Raw genomic sequence first — 19893 nt, 5'->3', positions numbered from 1 at the left:
CCTTCCAAACATTTGTTTACTATCTCAGTTTGCCCATCAGATTGAGGATGATAAGATGAGCTATGAGCTAACTGAGTACCAAGACAAGAAAATAATTCTGTCCAAAAATTTCCAGTGAAAATGGGATCTCTGTCACTTACAATAATCTTTGGGTTTCCATGTAGCTTTTGAACTGTTTCCATAAATGCAGTAGAAACTGTACTGGCTTTAAATGGATGTGATAATGCACAAAAGTGTGCATACTTGGTAAGTCTGTCAACTACCACCATGATGACACTCTTTCCCTCAGACTTGGGTAAACCTGTGATAAAATCCATTGAAACCTCCTCCCAACGTTGGCTTGGAATGGATAAAGGTTGTAATAGACCCGGTGTCTTAATTGTTTCAACTTTATTTTGTTGGCAAACCAAACATTCCGCCACAAACTTTTGAATATCTGATTTAAGGCCATCCCAAAAAAATTCCTTCTTAACCCTGTGGTAAGTTTTTAAAAATCCTGAGTGCCCTCCTAAGGGAGAAGTGTGCAATTCCATAAGAATCTTTTGTTTTAGCTGGGAATTCTTACAGAGGTATAAGCGATCTTTGTACCATAACGAATCATTTTGCCAGCTAAATGTATCAGAAGTACTGGAATCTTGTTGTAGCTTTCGAATAAGTGCCCACACTTCTTCGTCATTCTTCCATTCCTCCCTTGCTTCGTTTATCCAATCTGGTTGGATAATAGAAATGGCACACAACAATGCTTCCACATCCTCATCCTTTCTTGAGAGTGCATCTGCCACCACATTTTGCTTCCCTTTTTTGTAGATGATTTCAAAGTCATAACCCAACATCTTTGTGACCCACTTTTGTTGCTCTTCAGAGGATAATCTTTGTTCTAAAAAGTATTTAAGGCTATCATGATCCGTTTTTACCTTGAAGTGTCTTCCCATTAGGTAGGGTCGCCATTTCTTAAGTGCATGGAGTATTGCCAACATTTCCTTCTCATAAATAGCTTTGCTTAAAAACTTTCCCTTGATTGGACGACTTTCAAAAGCAATGGGTCTTTCATCTTGCATTAGAACAGCACCAATTCCATTTCCTGAAGCATCACATTCCACAATAAAGGTTTTTGTGAAGTCCGGTGTAGCTAAGACCGGTGCTTGGCACATTGCCTCTTTAAGATGTTCAAAGGCCTTTGTTGCTTCCGGAGTCCATGAAAATGAATCTTTCTTCAATAATGTTGTTAGAGGTGCTGCTATTCTCCCATAATTCTTAACAAACTTGCGATAATACCCTGTCAACCCAAGAAATCCTCGCAGATGCTTTATGGATGTGGGGATTTTCCATTCCTTAATGGCTTTAATTTTGCTAGGGTCTACCTTAACTCCTTCATGAGATACAATATGACCCAAATATTCCACCTCCTGGACTCCAAAGAAACATTTGGATCTTTTTGCATATAATTGTTTCTCCTCCAATAGTTGTAGCACCTTGTCAACATGTTCAACATGATCCTTCCAAGACTTGCTGTAGATTAGTATATCATCAAAAAATACTAACACAAATTTTCTAAGGAATGGTTTGAAAATTGAATTCATCAAACCTTGAAATGTTGAAGGTGCATTGGTAAGGCCAAAAGGCATGACCAAAAATTCATAATGACCCTCATGAGTTCTAAATGCCGTTTTCGGAATGTCTTCAATCTTCATTCTGATTTGATGATATCCCGAACGAAGATCCAACTTGGTGAAGTAAATTGATCCATGCAATTCATCCAGTAATTCATCAATGACAGGAATGGGGAACTTATCTTTAATAGTGAGCTTGTTGAGCTCCCTATAATCTGGACACATGCGCCATGATCCATCCTTCTTGTGCACCAATACTACTGGAGCTGAGAAAGAACTTTGACTCGGTTGAATTATACCAGCCTCTAGCATTTCTGCAACCATACGTTCAATTTCACTTTTTTGGACATAGGGATATCTGTACGGCCTGATGTTTGGAGGAACACTTCCTGGAATCAGATGAATAGCATGATCATGATCACGCATAGGTGGGAGACCTTTGGGAGTCTCAAATACCTTGGAATGATTGTCCAGGACTTTTTGGAGATCTGGAGAAATAGATGATTCCAATGTGGAAACATCTAGCGAACATAATTGTGCAATTACACCTCTTTGCTCCTTTTTTAGAAGCTTTGTCATGCCATTAGAGCTGATTATCTTTCCTGGTTTCCCTGCAATACCCCTTAATTCAACTTCCTTTCCTTCCACAGAAAATTTCATGAAAAGTTCTTGAAAATTAAAAGCTATTGTACCCAAGGATTGTAGCCATTGGACTCCTAGTACAACATCAGCACCTCCCATTGGAATGGAAAGCATTGGGCTAGTCAATACATATTCTCCCATGGATAGCTTGATATTATGGCACTTTCCAGAACAATTTATTGTTCCTCCATTTGCAATCATCACTTGACACTCTGGTGCTGGATATAGGAAGCAATTCAATTCTTTTGCTACCCTACAATGAATAAAATTGTGGGTGCTTCCTGAATCAATCAACACTATTACCTTTTTCTTCTTGATTTGTCCTTCTATCTTGATGGTTTGAGGAGTGGTAATTCCCGCCAATGCATTACAAGATATGGTCGGATTTATTTGTTCTTCATCTAGGCTTTGTTCCTGGAATATATCCTCTTCTTTTGACCTTTCTTGCTCCTTTTCTTCTTCCTCTTCACAATCTATGTAGAATAATTTCTTCTCAGCACACTTATGACCTTTTGTGTATTTGCTATCACAATTGTAACAAAGCCCTTTTGCTCTTTTTTCTTCCAATTGTTGTGGTGTCAACCTTGTAGGTTGTGGAAGACTATGGGCAACAACACTTCCGTCTTTATAGTTGTGAATGGTATGCTTCCTAGTTGCCATAATTTTGCTTTCCATTTTTCTTGCTAACCTGAATGCCTTCTCTAATGAATCAGGTTCCCAAAGGCGCACATCATGTTGGATATTATCCTTTAAAGACCCTATGAACACATCAATCCTATGCTCCTCTGGAATATCTTTTACCCTTATGTTCAATTTTTGGAACTCCTCAATGTGCTCCATTATTGAACCCTTTTGTTTGAGACTTATCAATTGGCTAAAAAAAGTGTTGCTTTTTGTATCCTCATAATGTGCTATCAATTCTTCCGTAAAAATTGCCCAAGTGATAAATTGTTTACGAGAACAAAGCCATTGATACCATACAAACTGATTTGGTTCCAAATATAAAGTTGCCATACGTACCTTTTGTGTGTTTTGCACATTATTGAGATCGAAGAATTGCTCCATCTGTAATATCCATGTGGCGGGATCCTTGCCATCAAACTTCCTCATATCGATTTTTGGAATGTGGTGATTCTTCGATCCAACATTAGCGTCTATGGAATCATGATTAACATTTCTTTTGTTCTCATCATGAGTTTCCTTTACTACCTTTCACCATTAGTAAGTATTTCTTGTAGAAAATTAGTCAAATCTGTCTTCAAATCTGCCATGCCTGTCTTCAAATTTGTGCTCAAATCTATCTTCAAATTGTCCATCTTAGCTTCCATGCCATTCATCTTAGCTTCCACGCCATTTATCTTAGCATCTGTTAACTTTTGTGAGCGTGACATTTGTTGCACTTGTTCTTGTAATTTTGATATATCATGTAGCATTTCTTCCTCTTCTTCATGAGTCATGCTAGAGCTTTCAGGTTCCTTACTAGGTGTTTGCATTTTCTTTCCTCGGGGCATCAGTTACCGATAATAATGCTCTACTATGCCCTTTGAATTCCTTCAAAATAAATTTTCAAACCAAGCTTAAGCAAAAATTTAAAAAAATCTACACACCTTTTTTCACTTTGTAGGAGCTCGATATTGCCTCTGATGTATCTCTGTACTTTCCAGTCATCTAGTTCTGAACTTGTGACTTGTAGTAGCTCTCTGTGTCCTCTTTCCAATGCCACAAGTCTGACCCAAATTGGATTCTCCAAGGAAGAGTTATGCGAAATCTCCCACAGTGACTTGATTATAGACTAGTTCAGTAGAGCTAACTTGTACGACGTGCCACGAGTCACTGTTTCGACCTTTGGATCTAAAAAACACCCACAAGAAACTACAGTCCGTCCTCTTTCTGTACCTTTTTACGAAATTTCAATCCAATCCTCAGAGAGAAAGTTATGACGATTTTCCCCAGGTCACCTGTTTTGAATGTAATTCAGGAGTCTGCAAAAAGACCAACTTCCTCAGATCATATCTCCGAAAATATCGCGCGAAAAACTCTGAAATTCGGACCCAAGGTTCAGCGTCAATTCTTCTCAAATGGGTTTTTTTTGCGACTTCTGAAACATCACAGAAAAAAAGTTATAGCGAAAATGCCACGATGACCTGTTTGGAGCAGCGAAACCCTAGAATCCAAAGCTCTGATACCAAATGTTATGAAACCAGCTCAAGTAAAGATAGAAAAGATAGATCAACGCCTTAGAATTCAGCCTCTTCGAGGGGGAAACCTCCTTTACATTACATAAATGAACAATTCTTGGATGATACAAATGACAAAACCTCCTTTCTATATATAGGAGTCTAAGGAGTCACAATATAATCCAGCCGACCTAACAATAATAACATAAAGCCACAAAAATAACAATAGAGGGATTCTATGGGGCACAGAAATAATAATATGGGGGTAATAGGGGCACAACAATATAAATAAGGGGTATGACTACAATAGTAATGGGGTAATCACTAGTATTATAGGGACCCAACAGTCGCAGTGTGACTTATTTGATATTTGTCATCACAAATACATTGTTAAAATAATTAACAATTAGAAAAATAATTTCCAGTTGTTGCAATAGGATTCCAGTTTTGGAATTTTCACATGGTATCTAAGCGTGAGTGATCAGCCGGGAACTTCAGAAGTGAAGAAGGGAATTTCGTTGTTTAGAGGGAGCAGCAGGCCGAAGTTCCTAGAGGCAGCGCAGTGCTTAGACAGGTAGGCTGAATTGTTGGGCAAAAAATTTGATTTACAGTTGCAAGGTTGCGCAAAAGTTGAATTTCCCGAGATTGTGATTCCAACAGTCAATGGGAAGCAGCAGCTCAGATTTTCGCTAACCAAATTTCAGGGTTGGATGCAGAGGGTTTTGCTGCAGGTTGCAGAAGCAGAATCCGCGTCGAGTGGAAGACAAAAGCACACACGGCAGAGGGAAAATTTTCCTCAGGGAACTTCGAGTCTTGAAAGTTCGAATTTCCAATTGTAGATTGGTAGTAGCAGCTAGCAAAGCCACGCATTCTAGGAGGGAGTGTGAATTGCAAAGCAGCAGCCAAGCACAGGGAAAGGGAGTTTTCAACAATTTCAGAGATGGCCACTGCAGGGCTTAGAGATCAGGATAGGTTGGATGGAGCTTCCAACTATGTCATATGGAAGGATAGGATGTCCTTCCTTCTAGATGAATATGGCCTAAAAGCCTACATTGATAATGTAGTGGCAGTTCCTCAGGATGCAGACCAGCTCAATGAATATAGGGAGGAGACGGCACAGGTAAAGCAATTGATCCTGGATGGAGTTTGGGACCATATAGTCTCAAACATAGCAGACAAGGGAACGACAAAAGAGATGCAGGATGCTCTCTCCATGCTATACCAGGGTACTTGCGAGCAACAGAAGATTTTCCTAGAGGAGAAGCTAAGATGCATCAGGATGCAGAAGAGGGAAGGCATAGATCCCTTCCTCACCAGGATTCAAGAGGTTCAAGACTAGCTTGCAGTTGTTGGGGTAGCGCCTCAACCAACAGAGCTAGTGAGATTGGCACTAAACCATGTCTCTGAGGAGTGGCAAATTTTTGTCCAAAGTATATTGGGCAGAGACAAGCTACTAGATTGGGACGGGATGTGTGTCGATTTGCAGCAGGGGGAATTGAGGCGAGCTCTGTTAAAGAGCTCCATCAATGGCAGTAGTAGCAACGGACCGAAGGTGGTGAAGGAGGAGGAGAATGTGGCCCTCGCATCAAAGGGTCCCAGTTAGGGGCAGGGGGAGCAGAGAAATAAGAAGAAGGACCTATCTAAGGTCAAGTGCTTTAGGTGTGTCAAGTTTGGCCACCACAGTACCCAGTGTTCTCTCAGAAAGAAGGTTAAGCAGAGGAAGCATGACCAGGTGGAAGCACATGCTGAGATAGATAGGTTGTCCTCTAGGTTGGAGGAAGACTTGACATTGATGGAAGCCATACCTCTAGGAGTGAGGTGGGGTAACTTGGAGTTGCAGCCCTAGAGAGCTACAAAGTTGGGCAGGGTCCTTGAGTAGTCCACCTCATGGATCATTACCTTGCTACGGGGGCCCACAGTATTCAATAGCAGGATGGATCAGTGGCAGTTTATGCAGTCTGTACCAGAGTGACAGTTGCAAACTAGTAGCAGTCAAATATTGAGGAGCGTAGTGTAGTGTTGACAGCAGAGCAGGTGGCTCAATACAGAGTTAGCAGCAGTGCAAATTCTTCAGTGACAGTGCAGATGTTAGTAGCAGTCAGAGACTTGGGAGACAGATGCATATACTGAACACAGTTGATTCAGTATTTTGGATGCTTTTCAATTGCAGTGCTTGCATTTGCAGCAGCAACAGAGTTGCAGTGTTGGCAACAGTACGGCAGGGTCAACAGCAGCATAGATGTAGCATCAGAGTTGCACAATGGCTGATGGGCAGTGGAAGGCAGTCACAGTAGCCAAACATCAGCAGTGTGGCAGGAGATGATACAGAGACAGGGTGTTGTAGCGGATGTGCAGAACTAGAACAAATTCCTCGTTAAAAGGGAGTGTTAGCTTCTGTAGCATCAGATGTGTTCTAACCATGAATTTGGTGGAGAGGCTACAATACATGAGATCTCCAAAACCCAGAAATATTTTCTGGAAATTCCACCTAGAGATGGCCTAATTAGATTATTAGCTGATTTTTAAATATTTCCCAAGTCTAAACTTAAGGAATATGGCTAATTAATCAAAATTAATTAAGTTAAGATGAGAATTCTCTAGAAACTCCCATGGATCGATCCAGAAATGATCTGAGCCATCGATTAAGATTCAAGCTTGGTCGTTGGAGTTCCAACAGGAAGATAAAAGACGGGATCGATGTGGTGATGGAGAATGCCCCAGAGTCACTTGGAGAATTTGATTTTCCATATTAGCAACAGTCAGTTGTCGGAGATTTCAAGCTTCAGTGAGGCAGCAAAGATAGTGAGGAGCAGGGATAGTGATCATGAGGAAATTTTCCAAATCCGGAGAGGCAGCAACAAGAGGGTCGAGTTATTCCCAATGAGACAGCACAGAGGAATACACAACTGCTTCAGAAAAGCAATTCAGTTTGGCTGGAGGAAAAATCGATTCAGCTTCTAGAGGCTGGGAAAGTCTTCTAGACAGCCAAAGAATCAGATTTCCTCGGTAGAGATAGGCAAAATGACTTCGTCAGAGGTAGGTTAGAGGCTTGATGTCATAGGGTCTGCGCAGAGCAGCGCACAGGCTGACACAGAGGATCTAGGAGGCCGAGTTTTCTGAAGGAAATTGTGCCGGGATTTCTTGTGGAAGAAGGGTAATTCCCTTAAAATATTTTTTCCCAGATTTTCTTGTTGTTTGGATTGTCAGTTGGGCATCCATAGATTGTACTCATATTTTCACTGCTACATGATAATAAAACCCTCATTGTTGCATTGGTTTTCCCAAGTTGGGTTTTTCCGGGAACAATTGTCCAAAAATAACAATGTCAATTTAATTGTGTGCTTCTATTTTCTCAGTTTCCAGCGCTATTATTTCCGCAGTTTTATTTGTGAAGGTTGCAGTGTGATTTATTTGATATTTGCCATAGTAGATAAATTGCTAAAATAATTAAGAATTAGAAAATTAAATTTCAGTTGTTGCAATAGGATTCCAGTTTTGGAATTTTCACAGATTCTTGATGGAAAATCAAGGAGGTTCTTCTTTATTACTCTCCACCTCAAAGTCGTTATGCTCTTTATCTGTGCAAGTAGAAGTGGCTTCTTTTAATTCCACCACTCTGCTTGTTAAATTTTCTAACCACAATAAATTACAAATTATTTCCTCACAAAAATTCCTTGTTGAATTTTAATTTTATTTTCATCTCGTTGAACAAAATGTACTTACTACTACCAGGATTTTAACTGGTAAAAAAAAAATTAGTTTTCAATGAAAGCAAAAATTCAAACAGCCAATTTCATTTGCACAAAACAAATAAAATTTGCCCCTCAAAATTCAGCTTTTCATTCAAAAAAATTCCAAGCTTACAATGGCTTTCCCAAGCTGGGAAAATTTTCCCACGAAGAAAATACAAGCTACAGCAACATTCAGAAATTTACTGAAGAAATTCTCAACACCTATAAAGTTGTTGGACCCTCTCAAATAACTAAGAAAACCCAAATCTGCAAACCTATCCCTGCAATCTGTTGTACAGCCACACATGCTGCGCATTGTACCCCTGTCATACTCACACGTGCTTGTTACTGCTGGGTTCTGCCACATGTGTGGGTTGGGTCTACTGCAAAAAATCAACCCTTGAATTTCTGTTGTTAGGTTTCCTCCTTGCTGCAAATCCTCTTGTTTTCTTTTCTGGCAACGGTACACACTTGATGAATTCCCTTCCCCAACCAATCACTAATATCCTCACTTATCTCACTGTGTCTTGTGCTCAATAATGTGTCTTTTCCGTTAGCCCAGCCTTCTTTTAATATGTTTGACTTATGACTAAATCAACATCCCTAATCTCCAAAGTGATTAATGGTTGAAATTAAATCTCAACTTTACTTGAGATCAATGGTTGTCATCTATCTAATTCACTAATGCAAATAACCTTTGCATTTCATTAGATTAAACTTTTTTTTCTCATAAAAAGAAACTACATTAATAAATAAAGTAATAAGTAAGGTTAAGAGGTAATTAAGTGACTTCCACCCGCCTTGACACTTGGGCATGTGTAGAAGTACCTACACAAGCTACAAACTTCCCTTTCACTCCCTCTTAGCGAGGAAAGTATTCTACACCACTCCTAGCTTATCCCTATAAAAAGAAAACTTCCCTTTCACCAAGTGTTTGGTGAGAATGTCTGCAATCTGCTCATCTATGGATATATATTGAAGCTTCACTGCCCTTTTCTACATCCTGTATATGTTGAAGTGATACCTGATCTCAATAAGCTTGAACTTGTCATGGAACACTAGACTCCCAAAGAGTTCAATACAAATCTGATTATCATAGTGTATCGCCATAGGCTCCAACTTCTGACCAAATAATCCTACAACCAATTTGCGAAGCCAAATGGCCTCACAACTCGCCACATGTGGTGCCATATACTTTTCCTCTATCGAACTGAGTGCCAGAAAAGTTTTGCTTCCAACTGAACCAAGAAATCATCACTGGTCCAACACTGAAGCAACACACTGAGGTGCTCTTCCTATCTATTGCACTCCCTGCCTAATCTAAGTCAGTATGTCAAGTCAATATGTCCCTGCAGCTTCACTCCATCTCCTCCAAGATACCTCCAACCATACTCCATTATACCTCTCAAGTATCTCAACACATGCTTCACTACTACTCAACGCACCTACCTCAACTCCACCATGAACTGGCTCAAAGTGTTCACAGTAAACAGATACCCAACCTGGTGTTGACAAAATACATCAAGGACCCAATGAGCTATATATACAATGTGGGATCCACCAACTCTCAATCTGAAGGAAAAACCTTCATCAGATTGGTGATCATAGTTGTAGCCATAAGTCTACAATACAACATCCCAAATCTCTTTAGAATCTCTACTACATACTTCCCTTGATCAAGGAAGATCTCAGCTGACCTCTACCATACCTCTAACCCTAGGAAATAATGCATCAATCTAATGTCCTTCATCTCAACTCTATAGCCAAGTTTGCCTTCACCCTGCTATGATCCTCTCTAAACCTGTGAGAAACAAGTCATCCACATACAGTACTAAGATGAGTGGATCATCTTCAACAAGTATAAAGTACAAGTTGGAATCCCTAGTCAATACTGCTAAGAAGGGCAAAGGAAAGGGTTCCAAGGGTAACGGTGAGGGACGAACTTCTCAGCCAAGGAAGAAAGGACTTAAGCAAGCTCAAGTGCTTCATTTACCACAAGAATGGGCATTATGCATCACAGTGTCTAGAGAAGAAGGGGAAAGGGAAGTCGCAACATACAATAGCATCAACAAAGGTACAACTTGATGAGTTTGCAATGAAGTTCAAGAAGGACTTTTCATTTGTCTCCATCATATCTACTAGCACCATCACGAGTGCTTGGTACTTGGATAGACGTGCATCATGTCATATGACAAAAGCACATAAGCTATTTAGCAATTTGATAGAGAGAGACTCAAATTTACATGTGTAACAATGCTAGGTATATAGTGAAGGGTGTTGGAACCATTAAGTTCCAGCTAGATTCAGGAGGGGCAATGGAAGCCAAAGACATGTTGTTTCTACTAGGACTAAAGAAGAACTTGTTGTCAGTCTTGGCAATCAAGGATAGAGGATATGTGATTATATTCAAGAATACACAAGTCCTCATTCATCCAAAGGACTCTAGCTTAGACATAGCAGTGGTTATCGAGGTTACAGAGAGCAACTTATATAGGTTGACAAGCAAATCTATTCAGTTGTTGGTACATGACAGTAACAACTTATGTGAGCTACAGCATAAGAGGATGGACACTTACACTACAAGGCATTGTCGATCCTAAGGGAGATTGTCACTAGTCTCCCAAATTTTAGTATTGAGTAATAGAATGCCAAGGTTGCTTTTCCAAGCAGTGAGAGTAGGTCCAAGAGAATCTTGGATCTTATTCACTCAGATGTATGTGTGTCGATTTTAGTGGCATCAGTACAAGGAGCATAGTACTATATCGCATTCATTGATGACTATTCTAGGAAAGCCTAGATCTTCTTCATGAAGACCAAGGATGAGGTCTTTAATGCTCCAAGAGTTTAAAGCCCAGGTAGAGAATCAAATGGGCAAGAAGATCAAGGTCTTGAGGTCAAACAATGGGGGAGAGTACACCTCTAACGACTTCAAAGATTTCTGCAAGGAAGCTTGGATCAAGTCGTACAACCCTCAACGAAATGGGTTGCAAAGTGTAATATCCCTTATTAGGGGTATCCCTCAAACACAAGCAAACTCCAACCAGAGATGGACTGGGAGGGCGTTTACCAGATATGTCGCCTCTGAAAAGAGGACGAGATATGGAGGCTACCTGGACCTTTCCAGACTCTGTCTAAGAGTATAGGAGAAAAACACACAAGTGGTATAGTAGCCGGGAAGCTCAAAGAGATAAAAATAACAGTAGTGCAACATACAATAATGTATACATGGAATATAAGCAGATACTCGAGAAATGCAGAGAGAAATGCGAAGCCATTTTATTCTACTGAGTAATGGAAAGAGTACAAGAGGTGATCAGAAAGATAGCACCTCGTCTTGCACAAGGCAAGTGAAGAAATACTCTCAGAATGGTAAGGAAATGGCCTCTCTCTGAACTGTGTCCAAGCTGCCGGAGAACTGTTGTGCTGCTGATACTATTGGAATCAAGTAATGATTTGGCGCTGTTCCCCTCCTCAAAAAATGTTGAAACTCTAGAATCAGCGTCTGCCCAAGAAACCCAGAAAAGCCCACAAAGCTTTTCTAAAATAGCTAACCCCCGAAAATCACCCCCTTGAGGATCTACGCTATCCCTCAAGGCTCTGCGCTGGCCCTGAAAAGAATCCTCCAAAACTCTACCCGAGACTCTGCCAAAATCCTCCAATATGCAAGTGTTGATCCCTTGCTCAAACTCCAGGCTCAAATCCTCCACATAAACCCAATCCGCAGCTCCCACCAAAAGAGACTGCGTCCTTCCCTATCAAGGCTGCGCAGTCATCATAATGCTCAGTTCCTCCTCAACTCCAGAAATCACTCCTCTTGCAAAATACTGATGAAACTACCTTGCCCGAGCAGGCACTCGAACTCCCCTAGGGCTAAGGGTGAGATCTTCGAACAGAGACACTCGATGCACTAAACAGTGCTGCAGACAGGCTAAACAGCCAGCATGCTCTAAGTCGAAGTGACTAGCTCAAATGCAACATAATCCCATGTCCAAAATGAGGAGGCTCCTCTCTCCTTTATAGCGTTGGCCTCTCTCAAACCCTAAGGCCCACCTCCTCCAACGTAGCCTCTCTCTTGCCACGTGCTCCTTCTCCATCTGTGCAATCCCTCCAAGTATCTACGTGGGCCCCCTTCTCTACATGGTCCTTTGGCCCCCTTGGCTCCCCTTTTAAGTTACAACGTTGTGCTACTAGGGAATGACTTTATTCAAAAAGTGAGTTATGTCCCCCTTTCCTCACCTTTTTATTTATAAATAACTATAGAAGGCAAAATTGAGCAAAATTGAATATTCCAATTAGCCATGGCTAATTAGGAATATTACAGTCTCCCCCGGCAAAATGTTGCTTGTCCTCAAGCAACTGAAATGATGGATGCTGCAAAATTTTCTCACTCTCCCAAGTGGCATCCTCATCCGGTAAATTCTTCCACCTCACCAAGAATTCCCAGACCGTCTTGTTCCGCAGCTGCCTCTCCTTGGTATCAATAATAGCCTCTGGCTGCAACACCAAGTTCCCCTCATCATCCGTGGGTGGTAGCTCATATGTCACTGTCACCTGCTGCCCCAATGCCTTCTTCAGGCATGATACATGAAAAACGTTATGAATCTTGCTTCCTTGGGGCAACTCCAATTCATACACAACCTGTCCAATCCTGCGTATCACCCTATATGGCCCATAAAAGCGGGGCTTGAGCTTCTCATCTCCCTTCTGCTTCAGTGACGACTGTTGGTATGGCTGTAATCGTAGGTAGACCAAGTCCCCTACCTCAAACTGTCTCTCCACCTGACCCCTGTCAGCATACAGCTTCTATTGGTTCTGCACTGTGGCCATATTATCCTTGAGAGCTTAGAGGATATCCTGACTCTCTTGGATCCAAATCTTAGCTCTCGAAGCCTTGCTAGCACCAAACATCACGTCAGCAAAAGATAAAGGGTGATATCCATACAAATCATAGAATGGTGACATACCAATGGACATGTGATGTGTAGTGCTGTAGCAGTACTCCCCCAGATGCAGCCACTTCAGCCATGCTCATTGTTGCCCACTGACATAGTTACGCAAGTAGCCCTCCAGCCACTTGTTAACTATCTCTATCTGCCTGTTCATCTGTGGGTGATAACTGATACTCGGTGTCAACTCCATCCCCACCAACCGAAAAAGCTCCTGTCAAAACTTGCCCATGAAAGGGTTGTCCGTGTCACTGATGATGGTCTTAGGAAGACCATGTAGCCTGAAGACCTCTCTGAAGAACAGCTCAGCCACATGCGCTGTTGTGTAGTGTGCAAATATGGTGAAAAAGTGTGCGTACTTTGTCAGTCGATCAATGACGAAAAAGATACAATCCTTGCCCTGCACCATGGGCAACCCTGTGATGAAATCCATCGAAATACACTCCCATTTCCCCTCCGGAATGGGAAGAGGCTGCAATAATCCTGCGGGATGGCTCATCTCCCCCTTTTTCCTCTGGCAAATATCGCACTCCCGAATATACTGGAGTACGTCCTCCTTGAGGCCCTTCCATGAGAACCTCTCTCTAATGGCCCTGTAGGTTTTGGTAAACCCCTGATGGCCGGCTAATGGTGAATCATGTGATGCCTGAAGTATCTTCTTCTTGAGCTGAAATCCCTTAGTCAAGAAGATACGGTCCCTATAGTAGATGATCTCATCGACTACCCTGTACCTATCATCTGCCACCTACCCATCTAGAACCTCACATGCAAATCTTTCCTTGGAGTACTCTACCAAGAGTCGAGCCCTCCAGTCTGTGTCCAAGCTCATAAGAGACAACGTGGCTGGTCTACGTGAAAGGTTATCTGCTACCACGTTGTTCTTACCCTTGACATACTCAATGTCAAAGTCATACGCTTGGATCTTACTGATCCACTTCTATTGCCTCTCTTGTAGTTGTTTTTGCTCCAAAAAGAACCTGAGCCTGTTGTGATCAGTCCTCACCCTGAACCTGTTACCCACTAAATACCGTTGAAATTTGGCCAATGCATGCATAATGGCCAGCATCTCCTTGTCATATATAGAATACAACCTCTCATGCGGAAAGAGCTTCCGGCTCTCAAAGGCTATAGGGTGACCTCCCTGCATCAACACTGCGCTGATCCCCTCTCTCGACGCATCACACTCCAAAACAAATGGCTGCGAAAAATCTGGCAATACAAGCACTAGGCAGCTGCTCATAACCTCCTTGAACCTGTCAAAGGCTCGCTGCGCTGTATCCGACCAACTGAATGCCCCCTTCCTCGTCAGATCTGTTAGGGGTGCAGCAAGCTGTGAGAAACTCTTGACGAACTTCTGGTAGTAAGTACAAATGCCAATGAATCCCCGAAGTTCTGTCACGTTCCTCAACTCCGGCCAATCTCTGATGGCCCTAATCTTCTCCTTGTGGACTCTCACTCCGTCCACCCCTATGATGTGTCCCAAGTACAACATCTCCGTCAACCCAAACTCACACTTGGGGAGCTTGGCATAGAACTGCTGCTCCTCCAAGATGTGCAACATTGTCTCAATGTGTTGGAGATGCTCCTCCCAAGTCCTGCTGTAAATGAGAGTATCCTCAAAGAACACCAACACAAACTTCCTTAAGCGACTATGGATGATGTGATTCATGCAGGACTGGAATGTAGTTGGGGCGTTGGTTAGCCCAAAGGGCATCACCAAAAACTCAAAGTGCCCATAGTGACACCTGAAGTCGGTCTTGGGAATGTCCTGCTCCCTCACGCGAATCTGATGGCACCCAAATCTCAAATCAATCTTTGAGAAGAACCGTACTCCTCTCAACTCATCCATCAACCCATCGATCCTAGGTATGGGGTACCTGTTCTTCAGAGTCTTCTTGTTCAGGGCCCTGTAGTCAATGCACATCCTCAATGTGTCGTCCTTCTTCTTCACCAACACCACGGAAGAAGCAAAAGAACTCGTGCTCGGCACATTCAGGAGCCAGCAACTCCTTAATGGCCCGCTCAATCTCATCTCGATAGGCCTTGGGATGCCTATAGGGGGTGGTAATCACTGCCTGTATGCCCTGCTCAAGCTCAATGGTGTGCTCAAACCCCCAGTCCGGTGGCTGTCCCAACGGAATCTCCCCAAACACTGTGGCATACTAGTCAAGGATGGACTGTATCTCTGGGTGCACCGCCTGCCCTGTAGTCCCTGCCTCTGATGCACGTAGCTCCACTGCCCACTCTACGTCTCCCTTCCGAAAGACTACCTCCATCCAATGAGCTGAAACAATCTGAGGCGGATATGTGCGCTGTCCCCGTATCTTCTCATGCCTCCCTGTCTTCTCATCATCCCACTCCATCTCTAGGGCCTTCCAATCTGTCGTGACCTTCCCTAGAGTGATAAACCACTGAACACCCAGTATCAGGTTGGTGTCTGGAATATTGACCACGAAAAAGTGGTCACTCAATGTGTAGGTGCCCATCGTCACTGATAACTCTGGGACATAACGAGCACACACCATGGTCTGATCTCCTGGGACCAAAACTAAAAAGCCATCAAAGTTCTCTATCTGTATACCTCTCCGCTCAACCATCTGTGCATCGATGAAGTTGTGGGTTGCCCCACCGTCAAACAAAACTGATACTCGCTGGCCACATATTGTACCCCGTACGCGTAGCGTCATATACTTGGGAACTCCTTGCAATGCTGCAAGGGCCCCTCCGGTAGGTGCAAAAGTTGCACCACCTGCTGTTGGTGGTGGAGGTGGCAAAGGATCCTGCGCAGCATGACTATCTCCTGTCTCCACATCATCCTCCTCATCCTCTTCCCCACTACTCTCGGAGAAGACCTCAATAAAATGTGCTTTGCCAGCAGCACATCTATGTCCCGGTGCCCACGGCTCCTGACAGGTAAAGCACAACCACCTCTTCTTCAGCTCCCTCCTGGCATTATCATCAATCTGTGCTCGTCCTGGATTCCTCTTTGGAGGCGGAATCCTCATATCCTTCCCCTTAGGCTAAAAAGCCTGTCTCTGGGGGTAAGGTGTCCAGGTCCTGGGTAAGGCATCCTGTAAGTCCCGAGTCTTGCTAATAGCATCCTGGAGTGTGGCTGGTCTAGTGGATCTGACTAGACCCCAAAGTGGCTCTGCTAACCCCTCAACAAACATGTAGATCCTCCGTGTCGTGGATAGATCTGGCACCATCACTGAAACCCTCAAGAAGTCTGCAATGTAGGTCTCTGGGTTTCCGGTCTGTTTGAGCCTCGTCAGCTCAACAAAGTGTTGTTCCAGATCCCTCCAGTCAAACCTCTCTATCAGTCTCCTGGTGAACTCGGCATATGTCGTCACTGTGGAGTGTCCGAGTGTAACCAACCCATGGAACCACCAGTCCTGGGCCTCACCATCCAAATGTAATGTCGCCACCTTGATGGCCTCTGTCTCCGACATCTGGTTAAGCTAGAAATAGATGTCCAACTTCTCCACCCAAGACTTTGCCGAACTGTTTGATGAGCCATCAAATGTAGGCAAGTGGAGTCTACTAGTTGTGCGGTGGATGTCTCCATCATGATAATGTCGGTATCCTCTGTGATGGTCGCGCGGTCTACTATCCCGTTGGAGCTGAACAAAGTATTTGAATGAGAGAGCATCCCTGAACTCCTGCCCATAGGCCTAGTACTCTGCAAAATAATGGCCCATATGACTGGGCTCTGCCTCCTGCTGAGCTCCAACCCCTGTGTCTGCTCCTAGGAAAGTGGGCATGGTAGAGTTTGTAGGGGCATGTGAGGCCATCTGCTAAGTGGCACCCTGCTCTAGCAAATGGAGGGATGTACCCGATCCCTCACCAACCTGGAAAACCCGTGGGTTCTCACGCTGTCTAGCCTCCACCGCCATGAATCTCTGCCCCATCACCTCGATCTGCCTCGACAGATCCTACACTGATTTGAGGAGCATGTCCACAAATCTCTTCCCGTCCTCATCTGCAATCGGATCCTCCTGCTCTGTGTCCACCACAAGCTCCTCCTGTTCTGTGTTCACCACCCGAACACAGTCTCCCTCTCCGTAGGTGTTCTCCAACCTACACTCAATATCTCTGCATTTCCTACCTCTGTAACAGATGTAGGGCTTCTTCCTCGGTGTCATAGACTGCTAGCTCCACAGGCTGAGCCAGATCTATGCTCGAATACCACTGTAATATCCCTTATTAGGGGTATCCCTCAAACACAAGCAAACTTCAACCAGAGATCGACTAGGAGGGCGTTTACCAGATATGTCACCTCTGAAAAGAGGACGAGATCTAGAGGCTACCTGGCCTTTTCCAAACTCTGTCTAAGAGTATAGGAGAAAAACACACAAGTGGTATAGTAGCCGGGAAGCTCAAAGACATAAAAATAACAATAGTGCAACATACAATAATGTATACATGGAATATAAGCAGATACTCGAGAAATGCAAAGAGAAATGCTAAGCCATTTTATTATACTGAGTAATGGAAAAAGTACAAGAGGTGATCAGAAAGATAGCACCTCGTCTTGCACAAGGCAAGTAAAGAAATACACTCAAAATGGTAAGGAAATGGCCTCTCTCTGAACTGTGTGCAAGCTGCCGAAGAACTGTTGTGCTGCTGCTACTATTGGAATCAAGTAATGATTTGGGGTAGTTCCCCTCCTCAGAAAATGTTGAAACTCTGGAATCAGCCTCTGTTCAAGAAACCCAGAAAAGCCCACAAAGCTTTTCTAAAATAGCTAACCCCCAAAAATCACCCCCTTGAGGATCTATGCTATCCCTCAAGGCTCTGCGTTGCCCCTGAAAAGAATCCTACAAAACTCTACCCGAGACTCTACCAAAATCCTCCAATATGCAAGGGCTTATCCCTTGCTCAAACTCCAAGCTCAAATCCTCCACATAAACCCAATCCGAAGCTCCCACCAGAAGAGACGGCATCCTTCCCTCTCAAGACTGCGCAGTCATCATAATGCTCAATTCCTCCTCAACTCCAAAAATCACTCCTCCTGCAAAATACTAATGAAACTACCTTGCCCGAGCAGGCACTCGAAGTCGCCCGGGGCTAAGGGTGAGATCTCTGAACGGAGACACTCGATGCACTAAACAGTGCTGCAGACAGGCTAAACAGCCAACGTGCTCTAAGTTGAAGTGACTAGCTCAAATGCAACATAATCCCATGTCCAAAATGAGGAAACTCCTCTCTCCTTTATAGCGTTGGCCTCTCTCAAACCCTAAGGCCCACCTCCTCCAACGTAGCCTCTCTCTTGCCACGTGCTCCTTCTCCATCTGCGCAGTCCCTCCAAGTGTCTACATGGGCCCCCTTCTCTACGTCGTCCTTTGGCCCCCCTTGGCTCCCCTTTTAAGTTATAACGTTGTGCTACTAGGGAGTGACTTTATTCAAAAAGTGAGTTATGTCCCCCTTTCCTCACCTTTTTAGTTAGAAATAACTAGGAATATTACACAAAGAGAAAGAATCGGTCCATCATCCATTAGAGGAATTTTGAGGTCTAAAACGGGCCTCCTAAGGAGATTATAAAATAATAGTGGAAATAATAAACTAAAATTAGATTACATCATCAAATTTTAGAGGGAAAAAAGAAAAAACTACTTTTTCAACTTGTATTTTCAACTTATCTCCCTATGGGTTTACTGAAATTTCGACTGTGGATACTCGTTGGATGCAAAATTTGATTCCTCATCCAAGGAGTACCCATGTTGCATACATTTTTCATGTACTTCTCATTTTTCATGTAGCAGGGTCCATCTTTTTCATGTACTTATCATTTTTCATGTAGCAGGGTCCATCGAAAGTATGCAACATGGGTACTCCTTGGATGAGGAATCAAATTTTGCATCCAACGAGTGTTCCCACTCGAAATTTGAGTAAAACCTTAGGGAGATAAGTTTAAAATACTAGTTGAAAAAGTAGTTTTATTATTTTATTATTTTTTAATACTTTTACCTTTTTACTCCAAAAATGGTGAATCATCCCCCGTGGTTGACATTGTCATCTTGAATCCTATTTGTTCTTATAAGGTTTATTTTGGTTGTACATTTTTCTTAGGAGGCCCATTTTAGACCTCAAAATTTCTCTAATGAATTCAACTAAGGTCTTGCTACATGATCAAGAGTTTCCTATGTTTCTTTGGGTAGAGGCATGTAAGGCTGCAATTTATGTGCAGAATGGGAATCCTCATAAGATATTGGGATACAAGACCCCCAAGGAGGCATTCAAAGGGTGAAACCAAAGATAAGACACTTGAGAATATTTGATTGTCCAATGTACATCCATAGTCCTATGGAAAAGAAGATAAAACTAGAGCCTTCAGGACATAAGGGCATCTTTGTTGGGTATGGCAAGACCTCAAAAGATTATGAGATCTTCATACCAATGCAAAGGAAGACAATTGCCAACAGGGATGTTAATTTCACAGAGAACTTGGCATCTAGAGAGTCGCATGAGTTGCCACCAGTAATGACAAAGGATGGCCAACATGAAGGCTCCAAAGGTAGAGCAACGTGCCAAGGCTTCCAACTATGGGAGTAAACCTTCAAGTCGGGAGGATTCAGTAGCTCCTTCCAGTCCTATCCAGAGACCCAAGTGGTTTGAGTAGCAATGAGGGATGCTCAGGTGCATGTAGAGGCTCCTAGGAGCACATGCAAGGAAAGCATGCCTCTAAAGAAGTTTTCGAGCTACATGGAACTAATGAGTAGCATCATTGAAGAGGCAATAGACCAGGAGGTTTGGAAGAAAGCCATGATGAAGGATGATGCATGGGACA

General features: G+C 43.0%; 1 protein-coding gene across 1 annotated transcript in view; it reads right to left on the bottom strand.

Moving 5' to 3' along the window:
* ISPD (Nucleotide-diphospho-sugar transferases superfamily protein) overlaps positions 1-19893 on the bottom strand; it is a 418080-nt gene that overhangs the window by 245665 nt on the left and 152522 nt on the right. The window lies entirely within an intron of this gene.

The sequence above is a fragment of the Pinus tabuliformis genome, chromosome 1_2, assembly GCF_031772625.1.
Source record: "Pinus tabuliformis cultivar Carrire ecotype Pingquan chromosome 1_2, CPIR1, whole genome shotgun sequence".
NCBI lineage: Eukaryota > Viridiplantae > Streptophyta > Pinopsida > Pinales > Pinaceae > Pinus > Pinus tabuliformis.
The sequence above is the reverse complement of the archived record's forward strand: the minus strand, read 5'-3'. Positions and strand labels throughout refer to the sequence as shown.